Genomic DNA, 25,837 nt, shown 5'->3' with positions numbered 1-25,837 from the left:
ACTCGCTTCAGTGCCTTCTCCTGATTAAGAAAACCTGGTGGGATCCAGGCTCTGTGATAAGGTGAGAGCTTCCTGCAGGGACCAGGGCGGCTGCTGCCAGGAGACTTACAATGTAGATTATGGCCCAGGAGGCTGGCAGAGCAGGGTGAGCTGTGGGACACAGACGCTGTCGAGGGCGTGAGAGAAGCCTCCCAGGCCCTGGCCTCGCTGCTCCTCTGCCACTGACCTCTTGGGTGGGCCTTGACGTGGCCCTGTTTTATCTGCTGCTAGGACCTGGCCACCCTGTCTTGGATTCCAGCCTAAAATAATCCCGGCCGGCCAGGGGGCACATCCAAAGTTAAGAGGATGGGCTTGGAGACCAGGTGAATATCAGATCAGTGAGTCAGAAAGTGGCCGGTGCTTCCCAACCATGGGCACCAGAGGCAGCTGAAATCGCAAACACCATCAGGCGGCTGGGCGCAGCACTTTAACGTGGGTACACGCCACCCACGCTCACAGCAGCCCCAGGAGGCGGAAGGCCGGTGGAGGGGGTCTGTAGGGAGGGATGGTGTGGGGAGATTTCTTCAGCCCCCTCATCTCATCTTCTCCCCAAAACAACCCCATGAATAAGTGCGATGTTCCCATTTCAGAGATCAGAAAATCAAGACTCAGAGATTTTTACGAAGAGCCCAAAGTTTAAGAAAACAATTCTAGGAAAGAACTCACTTCCGTGCCTTTTTCAGGAAATGAATTTTGGAGAGGTGATTTGGCTTCAAGGAGTTTTTAACCTTAAGATTCAAGTCATAGAGCTGGTAAGCAAAAGGCACAAGAATGCTTGGGTAGCTCCGGGAGGGGATTCAAGTAAGCCACATTACTTACTGCTGTGTGACCTTTAGCAAGTCGCTTAACTTCTCTGAGGCCTGGTTTTCTCTTCCCTGAGATGGAGGTGATAACACGGCTGCTGGTAGAGGGGTTGCACATAGCCCTCCACTTGGCACGGAGAAGCCCTCAGTCAGTGTTGGTTAATCTGGCTCTTCTCATTAGTTGCGACTCAAACACAGTCGCATCTGCACCTCAGACCCTGTGGTCTTTCCCCTGAGGCTCTGAGTCATCCTTTGCTGGCAATCGAATCTCCTCAGAGCTTTCAAATCCCCTCTCCTCTCCACAGCCATGCCCAAGCCCCACCTCCATCTCTGCCTCCCCGCCGCCCCCAAATCTGCCCTTCCCCCAGCTCAGCCCTGGTCTTGGGACCTCAGCAACTGAGGACCTGCGGGCTGGAACAGAGATTCAAGTCACTGCTGCCCCACTTTACAGATGCGAAAATGAGGTCCAATGAGGGAAATGGCTTGTAAGGGCTCTAGAGGCAAAATGGTGCCACAGACTGGGCCAGAGGACAGATATCCTGGCTCCTCATTCAGGAACCTTCCCTGAGGCGACCCAGCCCGTCACCAGTCCTGGGATTGTGGGCAGCCCAAGAAGCTCCCAGAGCCCAAGAAGCAGACCAAGGCTTCTCCGTTCCCAATTCCGTCATGGAATTTGGTGATTGGTCCTAGTCCTTGTGGATTTGAACTTTATCCAAAAAGACAGTCCTGGAATGGGGGAGGGGATGGGGTGAGGGAAGGGCTGGAAATCACCCCAGGAAGGCATTTCCTTCCCACAATCCCAAGACCATGGTGGGTGCGGAGGAAGGGGAGGCGTGGCAGGGGTCCTTGACAGAGGCGGGACCCTCCGTGGTCCCCCCAGGAGCTCTGCTTTCCCTTGGAGGGCTCACTCCCTCCAGCCCTTCAACCCTCACTTCCTGGATCGACTCAGGACCCAGCATGACCTTCGGCCCCGTCAGTGGGGTGGCACCCAGTCTGGTGAGACCCCATCAGCCTCTGTCTCCTCACCCCTCACCTTCGCTCCCCAGCCCCGAGCAAACATCTGGGGGTGAGGACAAGAGAAAAGCCGCCCTTTGCCTGCCCTGCCCTCCAGCACGAGCTGAGAGCTTTCTCACTCAGAAATGGAGAGTCTGGAGGGGCAGGGAGCAGAGAGAAGATTAGACCCTCTTATTTGAATACGTTAAGATCCACACACCCATGTCGCCAATCATACCTCTTTCAACTGGTGTCTTTTCCTTTCAGGGGTGTCAAGATTCTCTTGAAGTCTCTTTCTGATGGTAGCTTCAGGATAAACTCTAGAAGGAAAAGAGGGAGAAATATATTTTAAAAAAGCAAGTGTGGGGGGCATGTGGCTTCTGGGGGCCACTTCGTCCAGCTGTGCACCCGCTCCCTCCTCCCATCTCTGAAGGTGCAGAAGCCACAGGCCCCGTGGCCAGAAAGACAGAAGCAAGCACCCAGCCCCACAGAGGGTCCCAGGATGGCATCCCCAGAGCCCAGGGACTGGGGCGTATTTTCAGTCTTCCAAAATCAGGAAGCCTGCACAACGTCCCTGTGATGAGACGGAGCGTGCCGTAACCACAGCGACACATTGGATCACTTTGCTTCTAGCTAGAATAGTATCATGTTGGTGTGGGAACTCCATTTTCCTCAGGCAGAAAAAAGGCTTTCTGAGTCATTTTGAAAATGCAAAAGCGAATTAATCATTGCCTAATGAATGCAGGCTTTGGGGCAGACGGAGATTTTCAAGACCTGGTATCCGTGAAGAGAGAAGTAATATGTGGAGAAATCTTTGGTGGTGAGAAAAGCAGCTCAGCCCGAGTGCAGGGGCGAGAAGTCCAGCCTCTCCCCCGACCCCTGCCTCCTCTCCGTCAGTTTGACAAAGAGCCCCCAGGTCACGGGAGAAGGATCAAATTCACCATGTCCAGGCCACGTACCTGTCAGCCAAGGCTTAGGCCGGTCTCAGGGGACCAGCTTGTTCACAAACCCAGCTGAGTAACAAAAGGGCAAAACTTCACAGCGGAATGGGAGCGGGGAGGGCTAAGCACCCCCGTCCTTCCCTTCCCCACAACCTGGCGGCACAGAAGCAGCCCTGATCAACTTTCATATTGTCTCAAATGACAATGACACTAATCCCCACGCCCTCAACAATTCCATGAGAAAGTGTGGCCACTTTAGAGATAAGGACCATGGTGAATTCAGAGGCATTAACTCACCCAAGGTCTTACCACTGAAAAGGGGCAGGGCCAGGGCTACACTCAGGTCCGTGGGAAGTCAAGTCCCTTGCAAGGGCATCTCCATGGTGGGAGAGGAGCAATCAGGAGAGCCATGAGTTCAAGGTCGACCCTGTAGATCCCAACACCAGTGCCCCCGGGCACGTAAGAAGTTCTCAGAACTCCCTGCTAACTGATGGGGAACAGGGCTTGGCCAGAGGACGTGATCTCGCTTTATTTAGCTATCTCTGCCTCAGACGCCCACCCAGGCAGTGTCAGCCCAAGGGACCTCAAGTGTCATGGGCCAGACTAAGGCTAGTCAGAGGAATTCATGATGCATATACACGTCCGTATACATATACAGCCATATCCGTATCCACACACGTGCATATACATACGGATGAAGATATATAATATAATATAATATAATATAATTTTCATTTTTAACTATAAAAGTGAAAGTTTGTCCATACTCGTTCATTCTATTTAACAGATAAACCCACTGCAAAATCTTTGCAATATGACGTTGTAGGCTATATTACATGTAATCACACATGTGTGTACATGTGTGCAGAAGCATGGGCCCATGGGGGCCCACAAGCAGACAGTGGCAATTTTTTACACAAATGGGATCTTACCTCGCATGTTCTACAACCCCAGTTATCAGTGATACCATGTCTACCTCTGCGAGTGAGCACACGTGCATCTTCTGGAGTCTTTTTCACAGCTGCACAGTATCCCATGGGAAGCGTGGACCACAATGCACTCACCTCTCCCACCATGGATACGTGGATATTTCCATCTCTGGCCATTACCACTTTGCGGCAACGGTCCCCTCGGTGCCCACATTTATGTGTGGAAAAGTTCATGCAGTTCCAAAGCCCGGATGCCCCGAAGTGGGACCGCCGGGCAGAGGCTCTGCACACATCACATTTGGCAAACTGCCTTCCCAAAATACTGGATCAACTCCCCTCAAATAGCAGGGCAGGAGCCCCTTTGCTTGAATGCAAATTTGAACCCAGGGTTCAGCCTACAGAGTTGCTTTTCTGCTCCCCTCCCGGAGGCCTGGGAGGTCGCATCCCCGGATGAGGGAGGAGTTTATTTCTTGGCTCACGCAGAGGTCCGCCCCTCCACTCCCCCCAGAGCATCTCCCAGTTCCCGGCCCACCTGAGCTGGGAACTACATTTACAGGCTCAGAACTGATAATGAGCTTTTATGAGCTCTGGGGACCGCGAAGAACACGTATTAATGTCAAGTGTGCTTGTCAGCCACGCAGCCTGGGAGAATGTTACCCATTAACAAAATTAAAGGCTGCAGCCACGCCGGGGAAGGAGCCGAAGGCTGCACATCTGGCAGTGTGGGCAAGACCCGTCACTAACACAATTACTTTTCAGGTTTCGCACTCCCGAGCCTGAAGCCGGCTCCCATCTTCAGTGGAATTCTGCCTTCCTGCAGACTGAGAGGAGATTGGCTTATTACCAGCCTGCCAGGAGAGGCAAAATCCAGCACTAATCCTAATTCCCATTTAAGCAGATCTGCGTTGTGTGAGGAAAACCAGCTGCGCTCGAATTTCTTCCCCCTTTCCCCTGAGATCTCATTCCAGCCCCCTCCTCTCCGTGGGGGAGGGAGGTCACTACAGATGTTAGGCCCGGAGCCCTCCCAGGAGGGGGGAAAAGAATCCCGAGGTTTAGGGCCAAGACGGGAACTGGGGCTGGGTGACAAGAGGCAGCGTTGAAAGGTGGTGGGCTGGGTGATGGTGGTCGCCGTTGACCCGGCTGTCTTGTGCCGTGGAAGGGAGAGGCCCCCATTGTTCTGGCCCCAGACCTGCTCTTGCTTTTGTACAAAGATCCCCGCCGTCCCCAGGTTTGAAGTGGCACAGGTTGGGATCCTGAGTCCAACTCTAACTAGCTTTGTGACCTTGAGCAAATGACCTTCCTATTCTGTGCTCAACTCCTCATCTGGAAAACAGGGTTAACAACAGCTGATGCCTCCTAAGAGGCTGTGAGGATTACGTGAGGAATGTATACACAGGACTTAGCCGAGAGCCTGGCACACGATACCCTATTTCTTGAATGTAAGACTCCGTGGGTTATAATCGTACCATTATTATACGGACTTCTAAGAAAAAGAAAACACTGCCCGTTAAACTAATTATGACATGTCACTTTTTGTTTGATGCATCCTGGTTTTAGAGACCTTAAAATATATATATTTTTAAAAAGTGTGCCTTCGAATCCATGAAATATATAGTAAGAGCTTAATCAGTGGTACTTAGTGATATTGGCCAGGTGCGCCCATTTTGCAAGGTCTAGTTCAAAGCTTAGACCTTCTTCCTCCCCTTCTTTCTTCCAATCAAAGCAAATCTGCACTGGGTGGGGATACCAGCCCTCAATTTATAAGAAAAATTCTGATAGCCACTTCAGTATCCTGGATAGGACCCGGATGAGAGACTTAAATATCTACCCTGATGATTCCTACTCTAGAACAGAGCACCCCTGTGTAACGGGACACCCAGATCAAAGACTCTTCACTCTTCTCCCAGTCAATGTTTCTCTACCATCCCATGTCTCCCAAATCATCCCTGCCTCTCCATCCTCACTGCCCCTGCCAGCCCCGCCTGGGCTCAGCCTGATCGTTGCCTATCTGCTTGCTGCAAACGAGCTCCTGCTGGACCGCCAGCCTGCAGCTGTCCCTTCCAACCTGCCCTCTCCTTTGCTGTCAGACTGAGCCCATAAATGTCTTTCTCTCCTGCTTCAGTGGGTTCCCTGGCCTCCCTTTGTCTATACACAGGGCCTTTTGTCATCTGATCCGCAGTTGCCTTTTCAGGCCCATCTTCAGGTCCTCGCAATACGCACAGACCCAACAGTTGAGCTGAACTCACCTGGACTCACACGCCCCACCAACACACTCAGCCCAAACTCGCTGCTGTTCACTCTGCCTGCAAGTCCGTTCTTCCTTTCCTAACCCTGAACTGCAGCCCCACACACACTCCCCAAATCACCTGGCAAACTCCTACTCATCCTGTAAAACCTTCCTTCGATATCTCCTCTGAGAAACCTTCCCAGACTTCCACAGCCATGATTAATCACTGTTCTCTGGGCTCCATGAGTTCCTGAAAGATGGCGATGATGTCTCAATTCCTGACTCAGATAATAATAGTGGGATGAATGGATAGTTGCTATGATAGATAGATGGATGGGTAGAGAATGGATCTATACAAGAACGGAATGGTAGAAGAGAAAAAGAGGAACTAGGCTGTAGTTGGTTTCAGGGATGGATGAATAATTGAAGGGATAGAAAGATGAATGAATGGATACATGCATGGAGGCATGCAGAAATGGATGGACGGATGGATGGATGGATGGAGAAATGGAGAAATGAACAGGACAGTTGGAAGGTGAATATATCTGTAAAAGAATGGGTTAAATGAAGAGTGGGAAAGCAAAACCAGGTTAATAGAGATAAGAGAGGGAACAACTCTCAGCTACTTGTGTAATTTTCTCTGGACCCCGAGAAGCTGAGCCTCTTGCATCTATGAATGTACTTTGCTTTAGTCCCTTATGGATCCTAGCAGAGACCACTCAGTCAAACACGGTCAGCCCCCAGCTCCACCCCATTTCAACACTCACTCTAGCTGTGGAGCTACAAGTTGAGGCCTCAGGAAGGAGGGGTCAGAGTTACCTCTTGCCTTGGCCTTGGCTGACGCAGGCGGTGAAGCACAGCGCCACAAGGAGACCAAAGTTTCCCTGTGTCTGAGTCAAGCTCCGGTCTGAGGGGCAGTTGGTTTGCCAGCTGTGTGCAATAGGCCTGGGACAGGCCAACTGCTGATGGAAGTTCCATGCTCCCCTGAAAAGATGCCATTTGGAAGAACCCGAAAATGGCTGAAGGGTCAGGGCAGGTAGACAGTGTAGCAGCATTTGGATGGTCACCTGTTAGTGGGCTTTGGAGGGGATGAATCCCCCACTACAGCCTGCTGCCTCTCTGCAACGTGCAGCAGGGTAGGTGGTAGGTGGGAACCCTCCGCATCAAATGGCGGTAAGGACTGTGGCCTATTCCACAGGCCTGGGTTTGAATCTCGGCTAGGCCAGCTGCCGCCCGTGGAGCCTTGGGAAAGTTCCTTAACCCACTAAACCTCAGGTTATTCACCTGCGAAGTATGGGCCATCACAGTCCTACCTCACTGGCCTGAGCTGCGGATTAGATGAGCTAACGGATTATAAGTGATTCCCACGGTGCTCAGCACAGAATTGGCCCTTGGAAGCCCCAGGAATTATGTAAAGTAGAACCTGCTGATACTCTCTGTAAAAAGGGTAGTGGCCATGACCACCGGTTCCACAGGGCCCATACTCCTCAGGGCCCTTCCCTCTCTCCCTTAGGGGTCCACATTCAGAACAGATGGAGTCTACACCCCATGTATACATCCTACCACTTAATTCACAACAGCTGGTCTTTCTGATCGTTTATATATTAGGTTTCCACATGATGTTGAAGGTGACTGATTTAGAGCCTCTTGATATCCTAGAATCCCAAGTCAGTAGGATTTCAGAGGAGGTGGAGAGCTGGGAAGGCTTCCTGGAAGAGGCAGCAAGGAAAGGCGAGAGGGAGGAAGGTGATCAGCTCAATGATGAGCCTCTTCCTGGCTAGCTCCTGCTAGAAATCTCTCCCCAACCCTCCTCCACTCTAGCCACCCAAAGTGGACCAGCCATCCTTCTGAGTTCTGTGACCACAAGGACTCTTGGTCTTGTGCCACAAGAAGTGGCAGCAGCGTCCTCAGCGAGTCCCAGAAGCCGGCTCAGCCTCGGGCCCCTCTCCCCACACTGATGCCAGGCCACAGGATCCAGGCTGGGCCACTGCCAGCCTGATGCATCGCTTGTTGACGGATAAAAGCTCGCAGTTTATGGCTCCAAAGCAAAGCTGGGGCTTTGTTTTGCTTTGTTTTAAATTAGCAAAGCAGGGGGTGGTGGCGGGGAGAGGGAGAGGAGCCAAGGCTTATTCAGGACAAGCTCCTGCTGCGTCCTGCATCTCAGCGATTCCCTGGGCAGCCCTTAATGAAGCCGCCTGAGCGCATCGTGCCTCTGCCTTGTCTCTCCACCTGCACTTGTCTGGCTGGGGGAGTCAGAGCGCTTCCCAGTGCCGCCCGCCCTGTCACTCAGCCCCATCACTCTCTGTTCCCATAATGAGTCCCTGAATGAGCCTGTTAACTGTGCCCCAGGGTCACAATGGGGCTGAAGGGGGAGCCATGACAGCCTCAGAAAGACTGGGATTTACGATTTACTTTTGCTCTGGGAGCGGAGGGCCACTCCCTACCTGTCATTGGGCACAGCACAGTGGGTGCTTGCACTGCTAGCAAGGGCCCCGGAGGGTCTGCCCGATGGGCGAGGGACTCCCAATCTGAGCCCATTGGCTCTTGGTGGCTTGGGGAGGGTGAAAGGGCCCAGAAGAGGGATGTACCAACCCCATAAATTAACATGTGAAGCTGTTTATTCTCAATGCAACTGTCATTAGCGATCATCTCCTCTGCACCTGCCGGCAGGTCTGGAGCTTTTCTGCACATGCCAGCCAGGGTCTCCATTGCCCTCCCCCGTAGGATGCATACAACAGACGCCACCGCCAAGATGCTCTACGGAGCAGGAAGGAGAACTGGGGAGACCCCCTGTCACCAGTGGGCATTGCCCTGCATCTGCCCACCCTCTTTCCCGTCTGGAAGCACGTTTTTGGTACCCGAGGAGGGTAAGGACAAGGGCTATGCATACACTGGAGCTGACTTTACTTCTGATCTTCACTCCCCTTCCTCCCACACTGCAAGAAAAATATTACCCGTCTTCCCATTTTACAGATGAGGAAAGTGAGCCTGGGCCACAGCATTTTTATGTAATTAAACATCGGTTCAGTTCATGGGGAAAGGGAAACAGAATCAACAGCAGTGTCTGCCAAGGAAGGCTCACTCATTCTCACAAGGAGATGGGGCTCCAGCAGACCTGTCAGGCAAGTGCCCAGCATTTGGTCCCAGAGGGACCCGGAAGCCCTAATCGTTTAAGGGACTTATCTCTGAAGATGTAGCCTGGCTTGCCTGGCCTTTGTTCATCTGTGTGAACAAAGAAATGAAAGATGTGAGCCCCACAGCTCTTGTACCAAGTGGCCAGCATTCTCCTCTTTACTAGCAAAGGAAGGAAGGGATGCTCAGAGAGGTCAAGCATCTTGTCTGCAGTGACAGAGCTGGACCAGGCAGAGGGAGGACCAGAACCCACCATTTTGTCTGCAGCCAAAGTCTTGGAGACACTTTGCCTGAGGCCAGCCTGCATTAGGCTAACCCCATAGTGTCTGTCCTTCCAACAGTGCATCTGAGAGGTTCTCAGGCCATTGGGCTGTTCAAACAAAGATACCTGGTGTTTCAAAGGCTTCGAGAACAATCCAGCACTTGTAGCACAGGGTTCAAGAAGAGCTAAGTCTGTCTCAGTGCTGAAGCTGACTTTGGCACAAAATGTGTCTCAACACACTGCAGACCTTGAACTCAACGGGGATCCGCTGTGCAGTCGGTCATACACCTACGGGAACGCCTGTGAGAGGATATTCTGTGTCTGAGAGAAGCAGTATTAAAAAGCCACACGACAGTAATAGAGATGTTTCCAAACTGGCTGCCCTGCTGCTAGAAAGGAAACCAAAAGCTGAGAACTCATCACTAAAGGGCCAACCCCACAGCCAACCACAGCTCTCCTCCGCAACGCGGGGCTATTAATTCAGACTTTATAACCCACAGGGCTGCAGTGGAATCTGGGCAAAGGGCACCCCAACTCCTTGTAATTCTTCCCTGCTCAAGCCCCTGTAAATATATTCCGATGCAGAAAAGCGTCTGCGGGAGGGAAGATGGCAGATCTATTAGCATTTTGATGGGTTTTCCCAACACGGAACAAGAGAGCTTTAAAATTCACAGCCCAGAGATTAATCCTTCCATCACATCTCTCCCTCCACAGCTGGAAGTGGCCAAGAACTTTTTACCCCTTTCAGACCTTGATTAGGATAGAAAGTTAGGAACTCAGAGAGCTCAGTCTTCAGAGTCCTACAGAGAAGAGACAGCCGGGTTTTCTAGACCAAGTGTATACAGCCCTCCAAACACAATTAAACGGCAGAATCAGGGATGGGGAGGTGGAAGGCCGTGACACTGTGCGGGGGTTGGGAGCGTCTGTGACTCAACAGAAGAACACGGCCAGTTCCGGAGAGGAGCCCTGCTTGTTCCAACAGCAAGGTTCGCCTTTTGTAACTGACAAAGGCCAGGCTTCTTAACATCCCTGTTCGCTCACTCAACAAGCATCTTGGAAGAATCACCATGTGCCACATATTAGGTACTTGAGAGGGAAGGATCAGGAAGATAGTTCAGCTCAACAAATCCCTGACCTCAAGAAACTCAGTCTAGGGGCTTCCCTGGTGGCGCAGTGGTTAAGAATCAGCCTGCCAATGCAAGGGACGCGGGTTCGAGCCCAGGTCCGGGAAGATCCCACATGCCACGGAGCAACAGAGCCCGTGCGCCACAACTACTGAGCCTGTGCTCTAGCGCCTGCAAGCCACAAATACTGCCACAACTGCGTGCCTAGAGCCCGTGCTCTGCAACAAGAGAAGCCACGACAATGAGAAGCCAGCGCACAGCAATGAAGAGTAGCCCCCGCTCGCCGCAACTAGAGAAAGCCCGTGCGCAGCAACGAAGACCCAACGCAGCCAAAAAATAAAAACAAATAAATAAATTAAAAAAAAGAAAAAAGAAACTCAGTCTAGATGGGGGGGGGGGAATGGACGAACACAATAAAATGCAGCAGGCGACTGAGATCAACGCAGTTGCCCTGGGACCTCGAGATGGCAGGGGATGGGGCACCTCAATCAAGCTGGGCTGAAGAGCTGGTCACACCCTTGGGGATCCTGGTCCTTCCTCAAAACTTTCTTTTGAAAATGAATGTGATGGAATATTAAGTGTAGAAGGCAAGGTGTGTAGTTTTCTAGTGTATGATCAGAAAGAATATACAGATACCGCTAAGGTAAATGATAAGCAAACTTTCAACATCATACTGGAGCGCTGTTTAGCAGACTCACCCAAGGGGTCATTATCTAGGGGATTCTAGAGAAATGTAACTTTGACTCATGGGAGGTGACAGGTGAATTTGTAGATTTGTTTTGGCCCGGTAGAAAAGATAACCCAACGGTTAGGATTAACCTGTGTGTATACAATCCAACCATCTTCCAGTTCTCTTCCTCCCATGCCTACGTAACCGCTGTTTCTCTCATCTCCAGCTTAGCCAATGAGCATCTCCTGTTGGCTTCCTCATTCACGAGTCAAATCAGTCTCTGACCCACGTTCATTCTAGATGTCCATGTGATTCTATAGGATTTATAATTTTTTGAAACTTATACTTTGACAGCACATGCCCAATTACACACACACACACACACACACACACACACACACTGCACAGGGATAAAAATGGAAAAAACTACAGCAAAATGTTACCAATGGGTATCTTTAGGTAGCTGGCATTTGTATACAAGTGACTTTTATAATCAGAAAAAAAGTGATCAACATTAGTTTTTAAATGAAGAAACACACACCCATGTAAGGTTCCCCAGACTAACAGTTAATACCAGTTTCTTGCTTATCCCATCTGTCAGTGGGCGGGGCTCTAAGCACTGAAGAACACCACCTCGTCAAGGCCTCGCCGTCATACCACGCCACGCCAAAGGCACCGTTACTCTCCCCATTTTACAGATGAGGAAATGGAATCACGTAGTTAGCCTCCGCTCACAGATCTCAACAGTAAGAGCTACGATCTGAACCCCAGGCAGCCTGGCCCTACAGGCTGCCTGCTTAACCACCCTGCCAGACGCCTGCCTCCCAAGTGGAAAAGGAAGAAATAAACACATCTGCCGGGCTGCCAGGGTCAGGCTTGGAGAAGACCGTGTTCCCACCCCCGCCCAGAGTACAGCGTGCCGGGAAGCCAAGCGCGAGGCTCGCCAGCCTTGAATTGAATTCACATGTGTCTCTCCTCTCCCGCACTTGCAGGCAGGGACCTGCTCTTCTCCATTCTTGAACCTCCCATCAGGCTGGGATTGGACCCCAGTGGATGCTCAGCAAATGTCTCAGAGCACCTCTCTCCCTGCTCTGATAGCACACTCCATTCAGGGACTCTAAAAGCCAGCCTCTAATTAATAGTTCGCTCCATCTCTCTCTTTGCCCACACAGGCACTACAGACCGGTTTATTACCTAGATCATAAAGCAAAGCGCAGCCTGGCTTCAGCAAAGAGGGGTTTCGGTGTGTTGGAAAGGACCCCGACCTAGGAACCTGGAGGACGTGGGCCCTCCCTTTAAATCACTGTGTGACCTTGGGCAAGTCACCAAGCATCTCTGGGCCATCACCTCACCTTTAAAATTTGCAGGGGGACCCACTGTGCTATGATGCCCCAGATGTTTTGCCAGCATCAATCTCGCTTTCGCTGCCGGGGTGTTTTACATGCAGCAGGCGTGGAGCCCGCACCACAGACCCACACCTATTGATTCTCACTAAAGCTCTTCACGTGGCAGGTCACTGCTGGTTAAATCTGTGCGGAAAATAGGTTTTGAGGGAGGAGTGCCTTGTGATCTGGAAAACCAAATTGGGGTGGAGGGCTGCAAAAGGGGGAGTGGGGAGAGAGAGATGCTTCATCTCAATAGGGCTCTTGAGAGCCCCTGCGCATCACCCCATCTCTGGGTTCATTCTGGTCGCAATGTATTTATTTTTATTTGGGGGTCATATCCGCTTGCAGAGGCAGGCACGATTGTTTGGGTAAACACTGTTTCAAAAGATTCCAAATAGAAAGCTTCATTTTCCTTGATTTAACAATAAATGTCCATCCAGCCTCTACCTATGACTGTGAGGAAGGTAGGAGACAGAATAGCCGTCAGCCACGAAGTGAGCGTCCATGTTGCAAGACGCATCTCTAGGTGATTAATTAGGACCAGTGGCCAAAAGAAACACAGGACAGCCCTCTTATAAAAACGGAAAGGACACTGCTAATGAAAATGATTCTAGCAGACGTGCCTGCTTGTGATTCCTGGGTGAGTTACTGCCCCTTTCGGGGTCTCACTTTCATTCTCTATCACCTAATGGCCTGTGATTCTCAGAATGGGTTTCCCAGGGGTTCCTCAGGAGACACCCAAATGGAGGCGGAGGGGCGGAGGGGGGACCAGCCCCCTATGCCTGCTTCAACAGGGCAGCTCCCTTTCCAGTTATTCTGGAGGCTCTGAGGCTCCACGGTGAACTTTCTTTGAGGTCTGTGACTACAAGTAAGTTGAATGTCACTGGGCTAAGTCATCACAGCTTCTTCTCACTTTAGCATCTTGAATGTACCTTGGTTAGGAAACTCCCAGGCATTCTGATAGGCAAATGGTTTTTACTCAAAGGCATCATGGTGGTCCATGCATAATATCACTTGGCGATGGAACGCCTCTGACTCTGGGATGGGTTGTCTATGTCAGGTAGCAAGCCCACATCCCTAGCAAAAGAGTCTGCCAAGACAGATCATAAAACCACAGTAAGAGCTGGCACACATGCGAACACTTACACTGTCCCATATACTTTATCCCTCTCAGCGCTCGTGGCCACTTTATGCAACAGGCCTTGATCCATTTTGCAGACGGAGAACCTGCCCGTCAGAGAAGTTGAGTAACCTACCCATGGACGCACAGCTCTTCAGCCCAGATTTAACCCCAGCACCCTGTCTCTTTTCTTTTATGATTCCATTTATTAAAAATGTCCAGCATAGGCAAATCCATAGAGATAGAAAGTAGATTAGTGTCGCCAGGGGCCGGGGCAGGTGGTGGAATGGGGCAAATGGGGAGTAACTGCTACCAGAGAGAGGGTGACTTTTCAGGGTGATGAAAACGTTCTAAAATCTGTGGTGGTGATGGTTCCACAACTATGCAAGTATACTAAAAGCCACTGAATGTTATACTTAAAGTGGGTGAACTGTATGGTATTTAAAATATATATCAATAAAGCTGTTGTATTGAAAAAGAAACCTCAGGGTTAAAAAAAATTCAGGGTGTTCATCTCTGCAATGAATAGGGAAACGATCACCTCGTATCGGGACCCTTGACAGTAATGGTCAATGAATTTCCTTTTTAAACATCTTTAGGTTAGTCACACAGATCAGAGTTATTAACATTTGGAATTTATTTTTTAAAGAGGAGGTGACCATCTTACCCACTGTCCCAGGAAAGGTGAGGTTGAATAGTGGAAATAATTACCTAAATCCTAAATAATTACCTTTGCCTCCTGCCATTGCAAAGGCAGAAGAGCCGCTCAGCATCTACATTAAACAGATTATCCACGTGATCAGATTGTCCATTTCAGATTGATCCCAGTACCCTGTCTCTTAATCACTGCCTGAAATCACTGCGTAAACTGCCCCAGACAGCCACAAGATATCACGCCGGAAGGGGACTTGGGGATCAGCTGGTCCTCTCCTTCATTTTACAATGAGTGACTGAGGCCCAGAGAGGGTAAGGGACTTACCCAAGGTTCGTAATGAGTTTGTAAGTAGAACAGGATTAAAACTCAGACTCCCGTCTTGAAATCCTATGTCCTTCCACTCCACCTTGGCACCACTGGGCCACGTAGGACAGCATGCTTTGATGGTCAAAGCTTAGTGTGAGGGCAGGTCACTGCCCAGTTACAGACCCAGCTGTGCCACTGATCGACTGTGTGACACTCAGCCTCCCAGGCTCCTGTCTCACCATCCTTAAAACAGGAATGATTTTCATACATAACCTGCAGGGCTGTCGCAAGGATTCAGCAGGACAGTATATGTCATGTATTCTCAATAAATTCTAGCTCTCTTAGGGCCAGAACCTGGGGCGGGGACAGGCACACAAAATAAAGGGGGTCCTTCTGATGGGCTTGGCCCAGGAAACATAAGGTCCTAGTGTCCACAGCCCCTCCTCCATCAGCAGCAGCAAACTGACCACCACCCCTGTTTCCCTGGGCACCTCTACTGGGGACACCGAGAGGAAGAGGAATGGGACCCAGTGAGACGCTATCACATTGTGTCTCTCCAAAGTCAAGAACGAATGATCCTCTTGAACTTTCTAGTTTCTCCTGACCCCATGTTAATTTCTAGCTCCAAATAAAATGATGTATCTTCAGTATCAGGAAAAGGCTAAAGAGTAATTTCAGGTTGGCACACGGTCCGCCTGATGAGATCGGATCCACTCATTTGCGGAGTCGGGGAAATCAAGATGCGGGAAGAACCTCGTCTCAGACCATCTGAGATACTGCAGAAGAAAGTGATGATCTCTTTAAAAGTAAAACTGGCAGCTCTGCCTCTGTTGTGAGGGAGGAACCAAGGCCCAGAGAGGTTGAGTGATTTGGCCCATGTCACACAGCCATAGAGGCTTTTGATAAAAGAGACAGAGTGAGAACCAGATCTCCTGACCTCATGGCTCTGCTGGCACTTGGAGGGGCCGGCGGGGGGAGCAAGAGACGGGAGGGGAGTTTGAGTGTGAAAATGACTATTCATAACTCTGAGTGTAAGTAGTTGTGAGAGCATGAGCCTCTGAGGGAGAGGGAAAAAGCTGTGGGGCATCTGACGTGCCACCTGCCCTTGGGCTGCGAGCGGATCAGTGTGAACAGGTGTAAGCAAGAGGGCTGTGAGCGCGGAGTGAGTGAATGAGTGAGAGGAAATCCGAGTGCTGGAGAGAGAACAAGAGGAGGAAAAACATTTGGGCCGTTTTCAAATTCCCACAGTCAAATAAATCAAAACAGATTGTTCTGAGACAAAGAGGCCATTTCAAACCACATCCTTTACACCACAATAGACCCTCAGTGGTCCACGTGACGCTTTCTCACAACCAATAATAACGGCGACAGCAATGTTCACAGTCATAGTTAGGATTCTTGAGCGGCCATGATGAGCAGGTGTGATCAATGCCCACTTTCCAGATCAGGCCACTGAAGCTTGGAGAGGGTAAGTCACGTGGTCCCTACACCTCCCTGCCCGGGTGATTCCCGGAATCAGGAAGCCTGGTGCGCAGCGGAGATGCAACCAGCAAGTGTCACCTGGAGGCGCCAGATGTTCCTGAGAACTGTCGCCTTGAGGCAGGGCCACTCTGGCTGCTGCAAGCAGGATGGAGAAGCAAGGCATCGAGGAGCAAGCAGGGAGTGAAGACGGAATGTTCCTAGCTGCCCCACGGGGCAAAGCAGATGCCCGTCTGCGCAGGAGTGCCTGGCGCCATGATGGTCACTATTAGCTACTAAGGAACTGTGCTCATCGCCTCACCTGGACGCCTGGCCCTGACCAGCCAGAGGAAGGCCCTGCCCTTCCATGCAAGCTGGGGCCCGATGCACAGGACTGGGCCAGAGAGGAGGGCACTGCCAGGGCCCCAGAGAACAGGTCTCCCATCTCCCACCTCAACCTCAGCAAAGGGAACCTGGGTCCAGGCGGCCACGTCTCAGTAACCGCCGAGTCTCTGCTCCCAGTGGGCCTGAGGGGACAGCACCAGGCCTGCTGTGGGGAGGAGGGAAATGTAGCTCTGCCAAAGCAGCCACGGCCACCAGGCACGCCGTGCGTTTTCTCCTCGTAAACTAGTCCCAACCCCCAAACAACCCTATGACGTGCTGTTACTCTCCTCGCTTTACAAATGAGTAAACCGAGGCTCAGAGAGACTCGCCCAAGGTCTCCAAAACTGCAAGGGTGCGCACAGTCCGGACTGAACCCAGCCTGACAAGGAGACCTTGCTCCTTCTACCTCATCCATCACTCACCCGCAAAGCCCTTCTCTCTGACGGAGGTTGGGAGTCCCAGAGGGCAGCGTTTCGTTACGAGTTTCAAAGGCAAATCCCAACAAACAACCTGAAACAGAAGGGGAGAGAGGTGTGCACCCTCCCAAGGGGGCAGCCCCTGCTCACCCCCTGCCTGCTGTTGCCACGTAGGGGCCTATTTGTCAAGGAAGGAAGAAATCTAGAGTTTTATGCTACATCTCTTTTTCAACTGGTTAGAATCCTCTGTTTTGTTAACAGAATTTAAAATTTTGAAATATATATACACAAAAGTACATAGGTCTGAAATGTACAACTCCATGAATAGTCACAAACTGGACACACCTGTGAAACCACCAAGCAGAATAAGAAAAGAAAGAGACCAGCACCCAGAAGCCCCTCATGCTTCCTTCCGGGCCCTCCCCAACCTCTGCCCAAACGGAATCACTATCGTGACGTTTAACACCATAGCTTCACTTCGCCGACTCTGAACTTTATATAAATAGAATCATTCCGTGTAGATAGAATTCTGTATAAATAGAATCATTCGCCTTCACCTCTGCTGTCTTCTGCTGAACATCAGGATTCTGAGATGCCCCCCAGATCGCCATCAGCAGCTGGAGTTCATTCATTCTCTGCTGTGTAGTACTCCCGCATCCATTCTACCATGTATATACATTTGGGTGGTTTCCAGGCCTCTCATAGAGAATGAAGCTACGGACATTCTTACACATGCCTCTTGGGGAGCACGTGTACGCTCTTCTGTTGCAAAGAGTTCAATTGTTGGGTCATACGGTGTGTGTATGTTTTAGTTACATTTCCCAACATTTTAATGTTCGGTCAGTTTCACGTTTGCAACATTGCGCACATTAAACAAAATACACCTGTAGCTTGGATCTGGCCTGCAGGCCACCACGTTGCACCTTTGGCCTGTGTGCCTCATTCATTTCAGCCACTGGCCAGACCATCTTGCTTGGTGCCTCACAAATTCATATGATACGTGGGGAAAATTCTCACAATCCCCTCCACCAAACCGCTGAGTGAATGAGGCCTCAGTAAGCTATCAATGGCTGTCCTTCCGTGAGTGCTTCTCTATGACAGCGGTCCCCAACCTTTTTGGCACCAGGGACCGGTTTCGTGGAAGACAATTTTTTCCACAGATAGTGTGGGGGGGATGGTTCAGGCAGTAATGCGAGCGACGGGGAGCGGTGGGCAGCGGCAGGCGCGGCTTCGCTCGCTCGCCCGTCGCTCACCTCCTGCTGTGCGGCCCGATTCCTAACAGGCTACGGGCCGGTACTGGTCCACGGCCCGGGGGTTGGGGACCCCTGCTCTACGAGGATGAAATTACATTGAAATCACTTGAGCAGTCTCTTCAAAATACACATGCCCGGCACTGCACTAGTACCAACCAGACTTCCTGAGGATGTGGGCAGCCAAGCATGATTATTTTGAAATGTAGCCCAATTAAGAACCACTGCCTGAGGTCATAGAGCACAAAGCCAGTGACTGCAGAGCACCCAGGTTCCCAGTGGCTAGGCTCTACCTAGCACACAAGGGTTCCCCAAATCTACCCTGTGGGCTAGCACTCCACCCTCCTGCAACTGTAACAGACATCAATAATTGATCTTGGCACTCCTTCCTGCTGAGCCCGAATAACCCAGCCTCATCTACCCTTCAGCAGGCCCTACCAATCGATCAGCGTTGGCATTTGAGATGACATGCATTTGCCACACCTGCTATTCAGTGTTGGACCCCGGAAACCCTTGCCATTTTCTCAAGTGGCTCAGCCTTCTTATTCCCAGGATGGGTAAGAAACAGAGAAAGAACCAGACCCAAGCCTGGCCCCATTCTTTAGCTTATTTGACCCCGATTCCCACGCCAACCCTACGACGCTTGCCTTGACGATAATGTATGTCTGCCCTGGGGTGTTTTTGTTGGTTTGGGGTTTTGTCTACAGGTTGTATGGGTGGCAAACAAGCCCAGAGAGGGCTAGTGCCTTGCCCCAGGGGAACTTGAACCATCTCCCCATTTCTAATTCAGGGCTCTTTCACTCCACTCCAGGGGGCCTCTCACAACCAGTTAGGAACTACTAGAAAAGCCAGAAACACGATGGGAACCTCATTCATCTCGACCCAATCACATCTGGTTCACTTCTCCCTGCTAAGCAGTAAACAGTGGAGACAGCACCCAGGCTGGCTGCAGGCTGGGATCTCAGCTCAGAGACAAGGCTGCGGCCAAGAGCTGGTGAGGAGTCATTCTCGCGCTGATCCCTGGGCTCTAAGAAAGAGATTTTCCTTAATGAGGCTGAGATCGGTGATCCGACACCACTAAAAATTGCCCTTTTCCAAAGCGATTATCCACACAAACCCAGGGAGGGGCTCCAACGTGGAGGTGCTTCCAGCAGCAGCCCAAGGGGGGGCCTCTGTGGTCCCACCACTTTCTGTCTTTATTAACATTTGCAGAAAAACTCACAGTGTGTTTTGAGGCAAATGAAAACCAAGCAATGTCATTTTCTTCCCTCAACCAGGCCACAGGGCTCCTCCTTGCCCTTCTCTCCTCACTCACACTAGAATTTTTTTCCTAAGCTCAAAAATACTAAAAGTTCCCTGGCATCTGCAAATCTGCCTTTCAAGGTCATTTTTAGCCAAAGGTGCCCAAAACTGAGTTCATCGGATTGTGTTACGACGGCATCTCCTCCCTCGGGAACAGCTGTATCTGCACCTCCAAGTCTTTGCCTTCTATGGGGATTTGGGGCTTCCGGGGGCGGCAGAGGAAGGCACCCAGCCTGCCCGTCCACATCCACGTCCATGTCCACATCCACGTCAGCAAGTGAAGGCAAGACCAGAAACAGCTGCAGCGTTTGGGAGATTTCTGGCGACTCCCAGAGGGCGCAGGACTAACGCGACGGGAAAAAGGACCCAGGCAGCTCGAAATGTGAGGAGTTCCTATTCCTGCACACACTTCTCTCCAAACTTCTGGGGACTCGTGTTCATGGCGGGGGTCCGACTCGGTTACTCAGCCTCCCACCAACCTGCACTGCTGTTACCTAGTTTCACGTGGAACGGAAAGAAGTATCAAGGCTTTACCAGCCCGAGGTCACACACGCCAGAAAGTGGCAGGGCCAGAATCCACCCATGATGGCCTGACCCCAGGCCCGGGCTCTAACCACTGCCCCACGAGGCTCTCTTCCCATTACCTACTGAACTGACCAGAATGCACTTTGCCCTAATCCCGTCCCTCCTCCTTCCAAAGATACAGTCATCTGCTGCCTTCAACAACACACTTATTTCCAACAAGGCTCTGGGTGACACCTCAAGGCCCAGGTTCAGGGCCAGCAAAACCCATCCAAGTGCACACATGTGTACGCGCACGTGCGACACCAACTCCTGAATTCCTTGTTGTGGGGAAAAAGTGCTGCTTCTGTTCACAGCCTCCTGTTAACTGGCAGGAAAGACAAGACTACAGATGTGAGCTAGGAGGATGGCCCGCCACTCCCCATGGCGGGGCTCTTAAGGACAAGGTTCTCTCAAGAACCTCTAGGTACCGAGACAAAGACAGTCTCAGAGAATCAGGCGGCATCAGGAGTGTGAGGGCCGGGAGCCCCGCCAGGACCCGGCAAGAAAGCATCTCTGGCAAAGGGCAACTTTGTACGGCAGGGAAGGAGGGCAAGGTGGGTACTGGAGAGGCTGTGTCCCCATCAGTCTCTGTGTGGCAGCAGTACCAAGCCTGAGTCACCCACATAAGGGGCAGGGGATCCTCCAGGTGAGACCAAGAGAGCAGAAGCTCTGCGTCCTCAGAGGGAGGGGCCGAGGGGGCCTGAGACTTGGGAGAAGCTTGGGAGGTGAGAAGAGTAAGCGAGAGGGCCCAGCCTGAGTCAGGGACCCAGGAGAGAACTCCTCCTGGTGGGTATGGCTCAGGGGCTTCAAGACCAGAAAAGACTGCTGTGCAGTACTGGACTGGGTGGTTACACACCCTCTGGATGTACCATCCTCCACCTCAAGTCTTCAGTAAGTCGTCCCTCGAGACTAGTTACAGGGCCTCCATGGATAGCAAAATCCACTGATGCTCAAGTCCCTCATATAAAATGCTACAGTAGGGGCTTCCCCGGGGCTTCCCCGGTGGCGCATTGGTTAAGCATCCGCCTGCCAATGCAGGGGACACGGGTTCGAGCCCTGGTCTTGGAAGATCTCACATGCCACGGAGCAACTAAGCCCGTGCGCCACAACTACTGAGCCTGCGTGCCTAGAGCCCGTGCTCTGCAACAAGAGAAGCCACCGCAATGAGAAGCCCACGCACCGCAACGAAGAGTAGCCCCTGCTTACCGCAACTAGAGAAAGCCCGCGCGCCGCAGTGAAGACCCAACGCAGCCAAAACTAAACAAAAAATAAATAAATTTATTTTTAAAAAATGGTGTAGTGTTTGCACATAACTTACACCCATCCTCCTGTATCCTTGGCGTCTCTAGATTACTTATAATACCTACTACAATGTAAATGCTATGTAAATAGTTGCTGGAGTGTGGCAAATACAAGTTTTGCTTTTTTGGAACTCTCTGAAATTTTTATTTTTGAATATTTTCAATCCGCAGTTGGTTGAATCCACCAATGCAAAATCTGTTGATGCTGAGGGCTGTCCGGACACACGATGGAAGAAAGAAAGAATGAACGAACGCCTACACCAAGCAACACCAGAAGCTCCTTTTCTGCATTCAACAGGCCTCCCAGGCAAAGATCCCCTTACAGTGGAAAAGGTGGGGCCTTGCAACGTTTCAGAAAAACCCTCCCAGTTTCCCACATCCCTCCAACCAACTGGGTGATCTATGGAATTCCATAATCTCAGCACCTCAGGTCTCCCTTCCATAAAACAGGGATTAAAAATCTCATCACAATCAGACTGTGGGGCATCAAATGAGATCATATATATGGGTCTGCTGGGTACATGGAACAATTCTGCTGTGCTTCTGGAGAGGAAAGGGAATGAAAGAGAGCCGACGTGGCCGGTCACTCCAAGCCCTGGACCCAGTGGGTCCCGCTTGTGCTGTCCCTTTTTCTTCCAGATGAGGAAACTGAGGTTCGATTAGGATAAAAAACTTGCCAAGGTCATGCAGCTTGTGAGGGGCAGAGCCAGGATTTGAGCCGTTCGATTCAGAAGTGGGAATTCCCACTTGCTTACGGCCCTACTCGAATGCCACCTGGACTCTACAGCTGCCTTCGGAACTCCTTCTCGAAGAACATTTAACTTTAATCCGTACATTCCTCCCCAGCAGACATGCACACAACTTTATTTAAATATATCATCATTATCATTGTTTGGCCAAAAAGATTCCTTATCGGTGAGATCTTTTTCTCTATGCACACAAACACACACACGTACCTCTCCAGCAGGTTTGAATAGATCTTTGTGAGCGGTAGGGCTACTTAGAAACAAAATTTGCCCATTATATCAATTCAATTACATAGCAACCACTTTTTTAAGAGCATATTTATTTGAGCTTAGTGTGCGGTGAATCATCAGACATTTTCTTTCTTCAAACTCTTTTGGGAAGAGAAAATGATCAAGTGAAAGGGAGGAAATGTTATGCGTATCATCCCAGCTATTGAGAATAATGCTGATGGATTTTCCTCTCACACTTTTAATTTACTTAATTCCCCCGCTTCCATGAACAACCACGCCTTGGCTTCCTGAGCGCTTGTCTCCAGAGGGTTCGAGGCTTTCCAGTTGCAGTCCCCACTGCAGACTCTAAAGGGAGGTTCTAGAGTCATGGGACAAGTAGCCCCACTCCCAGCGTGTGGGCGCGATGTCAGCGGTCCTCAGCCGACACGAGCACTAGTTGGAGCCCAAACGGGGTTCGGCTCCAGTTTCTGACTCTCTGGACTCCCGGTCCAGGGCTCTCCCCATCTCTTCAGCTGGGGACGCTAAGGACGGCAACTCGGGGGTTGAGTCTAGTCTGTGGTCCAGCCCTCTTGGTGACCCCTCCCTGCTCCCCCAAATCCCAGGCCTCCTTGAGCCCATCAGGCTCTGAGCTCGGCCCCCGTTGTCCCCATTTGGTCTCTGGGCTCAGAGGAGGGAAGGGTCCCCGGGGACAGCCGCCACCTGTGGCCCCAGCGCTATCCCCTCTGCAGTGCCAAAACTTCATCTCCTCAGCCTCGCAGAACCTGCAGGCAGTGCCCTCAGAGGTCGCTCTGTTTGCCTTGGCTCCACAGCCTGCTTCCCCAGCAAGAAGCCGCTAGAAAGGAAAATAAAACAACAACAAAAAGCCTTTTGATCTGCCAACGGACGTCCCCATCCAGCCCTGTAGGAAGGTGGAAACCACCCTCTGTAGTGACTTGCTGGCCTCCCTCTCACAAGTGTTCTCCAAAGGCCCCCAGGGTCTTTCAGAGACCCCACCTAGCCCAGGCTCCTGGACCCCATGAGATGAAAGGGTCAAAACGACATCTGTGGGGACCAAGTGGGGATGGGCAGGGGGCAGGAAGAGGCCAGAGAGGACCAAGCAACTATGGGAGAGAGAAGATGGCCATTGACCCAGCTGGCCACTCCACAGTAGGTGGTCTCCACAGATTGTCTGCTGGGTGGAGCGGCAAGAAAGAGGTGTGTTCCAGAAAAGCAATTCAGTTCGCCCGTAGGGAATCAGGCAAAAACATCATGGCTGTCCACGCAGGGATATACTAGTCATCCATCACAAGAGGACGTGGTAAGTAAATGACACGTGAGCTGTGCCTCTCCCCTACACCGTGGTCCGCCCTGGAGACCCCCTACAGCTTCAGGGGACAGTTCCGCTCACTCTGGTAGCCCCTACACAAGCACCTCCTTCAGTTTCTTGGCTTGAAGGCAGCCTGGAAGCTTCCAGAAGTTGATGTCCCCAGGAGCAACCCTCAACCAATGAGAGACGGAAGTCGGTGACCACTCGCGGGGTCGATTCTGAGGTGTGCTTCACACAGTCCCTGGGAGGGTCCCCAGTGGGACAGGGCCCAGGTGCCCACAGCGGGATGCTGCTCATTAGGGCATCTTTCGTTGGCTCCCCTCCCCTCCCTGCTCACTCACCTCTCTGGAACCAACCTCATCATATATAAACTCTGCGTACCCAGATCCATGCTCAGGGTCTGTTTTTGGAGACCCCCAACTAAACCAAGGCAGAGGTGTATGTGCTAAGACGGAACAATTGAAAAGATGCAGAGTTGAAGGGATGGAACACCGCAGGGGATATAGGAATGGCAGGCACCATGTACACAGCTGTGCTCATTTACTGGGAGAACAACCCAGCAGAGACGGGGCTGCCCACACTGGTGGTCTCCCAGTGAGGAGACTGGTTTAAGACTCAGTTTCCATTGAATACGCTTTTGATCTATTTCCGTATTCTCTTACTATGTTTACTCTGATTATTTTTTCCTTAGGTCTTTCACCAGTAAAAAGTGATTCATTTCAAAGAGCTTGTGGTAACTCCTGGAAAATCAAATAAATGAACTACGGAGAGGGAGAAAATCCCAGAATCGATAATCCTCCTCACTTCCTAGAACCCTCCCACTTCCTTCTCACCTCCTCGTACCCCCGGCCTCCCTCTCAGCCCACATGCAGGACAATAGGTCCCAGTCCCCTTAGGGGTTTGACAGCTGCCATTGAACAGGGGATTAAGGACTGGAGGGGAGCAAAGGGCCAGGTGAGAGGCCTCCGAGACCCCAGATTCTGATTTTCTCCCACTCTGGCTGTTAAGACATGGACTTAGGGAAGACCCTGGTGTCCCACAGAGGAGCAGAGCCAGGGAACAGACCATGTAATGCTGGAGAGCAGGCTTGGGGTTCAGACCTCCTGAGTCTTTAAAGAGATGATTAAATTAAAATGAGGCTTTTAGGGCAATCTGACTAATGCCCTTATAAGAAGAGATTTGGACCCCCAGGGGACACCAGAGGTTCACGTGCACAGAGGAAAGACCCTGTGAGAACAGTGAGAAGGCAGCCTTCTGCAAGCCAGGAAGAGACCTCAGAAGAAACCAAGTCTGCCAACACCTTGATCATGAGCTTCTAGCCTCCAAAACTGTGAGAAAATAAAATTGATAAGAATTAACTTATTTAGTCCTCACAACAACCCAATAAATTAGGTATTATTTTTAGTCCCATTTTATGGACAAGAAAATGATGAACAGAGAGGTTGAGTAACTTGCCCAAGGCTACGGAGCTGCTGCGTGGTAGAGCTGGGACCCTAAACCATTCTATTGGATGAGATTAGACTCGTTAAGTGCCTGGCACACTGAAAGTGATCAATATGTCAGCTGCGCTCATTACCCAAGACAGCCTGAAAAAGACTGGTCTACAAAGGGAAAAATGGGGGGAGGCATTTTGTGAGCACCTGCCAGGTGCCTGGGATGGATGAGCAAAGACAGACAGGGTCCCTACCCTCCAGCGGTTACGCTAGAGCAGCGGAGATGGAAGTTGAATAATCACACAGACAAGTCAACAATTGCTCAATCGTGACTAACTCCTGTTAGGGAGGGGATGGTGGAGCAATCAGAGCCAATAGGTGGGAAATTTGGCCCACTTGGGAGTCCAGGAGGGCTTCTTGGAGGAGGTGATGGGATCCAAAGGATGAAGAGGAGTTGGGTAGTTAAAGAGGGAGGGAAAGCATTGCAGGGATGAGGGAAGAGCATGCAGAGCAGACCTGTTTGGATTGGGGCAAGGTGGCTGGTGGGCTGGAGCAGAGGGAGGCAGGCCTGGGTGGGGGAGGGGCAGAGGCTGCAAGAAAGCCTTGTGAACACAGGTGAGAATCTATTGAAGCGCCTCCGAGAGGGCGCAAGGCGGCTAGCACGATCACAGTACACAACAGATGTTTTCCCTAACAAAGTGTGTAAGTCGAACTTCAGTAAACTGAATTTTATTTTTAAGGCAGTAGGGAGGAATGGGAATCTGAGCGTTAATCTGTCTGTAAATTGGATGAGGATCCTCTGATCCAGCTGGCATTTTCACAGATCCGGCCGCCTCGAGTGAGGTACACCTGTTAGGTAG

At 51.1% G+C, this 25,837-nt stretch overlaps 1 protein-coding gene across 2 annotated transcripts in view; it reads right to left on the bottom strand.

Moving 5' to 3' along the window:
- The window catches only part of TSPAN18 (tetraspanin 18), a 181,800-nt gene that overhangs the window by 145,967 nt on the left and 9,996 nt on the right, over positions 1-25,837 (bottom strand). For both annotated transcript variants that reach the window (XM_060018756.1, XM_060018758.1), the window contains exon 2: positions 2,074-2,155. The gene's annotated coding sequence lies outside the window, so the exon portion shown is untranslated. The remainder of the gene's footprint in view (positions 1-2,073; positions 2,156-25,837) is intronic.

This window comes from Delphinus delphis, chromosome 8 (genome assembly GCF_949987515.2).
Source record: "Delphinus delphis chromosome 8, mDelDel1.2, whole genome shotgun sequence".
Taxonomy (NCBI): domain Eukaryota; kingdom Metazoa; phylum Chordata; class Mammalia; order Artiodactyla; family Delphinidae; genus Delphinus; species Delphinus delphis.
This window is presented reverse-complemented; position numbering and strand designations above follow the sequence as displayed.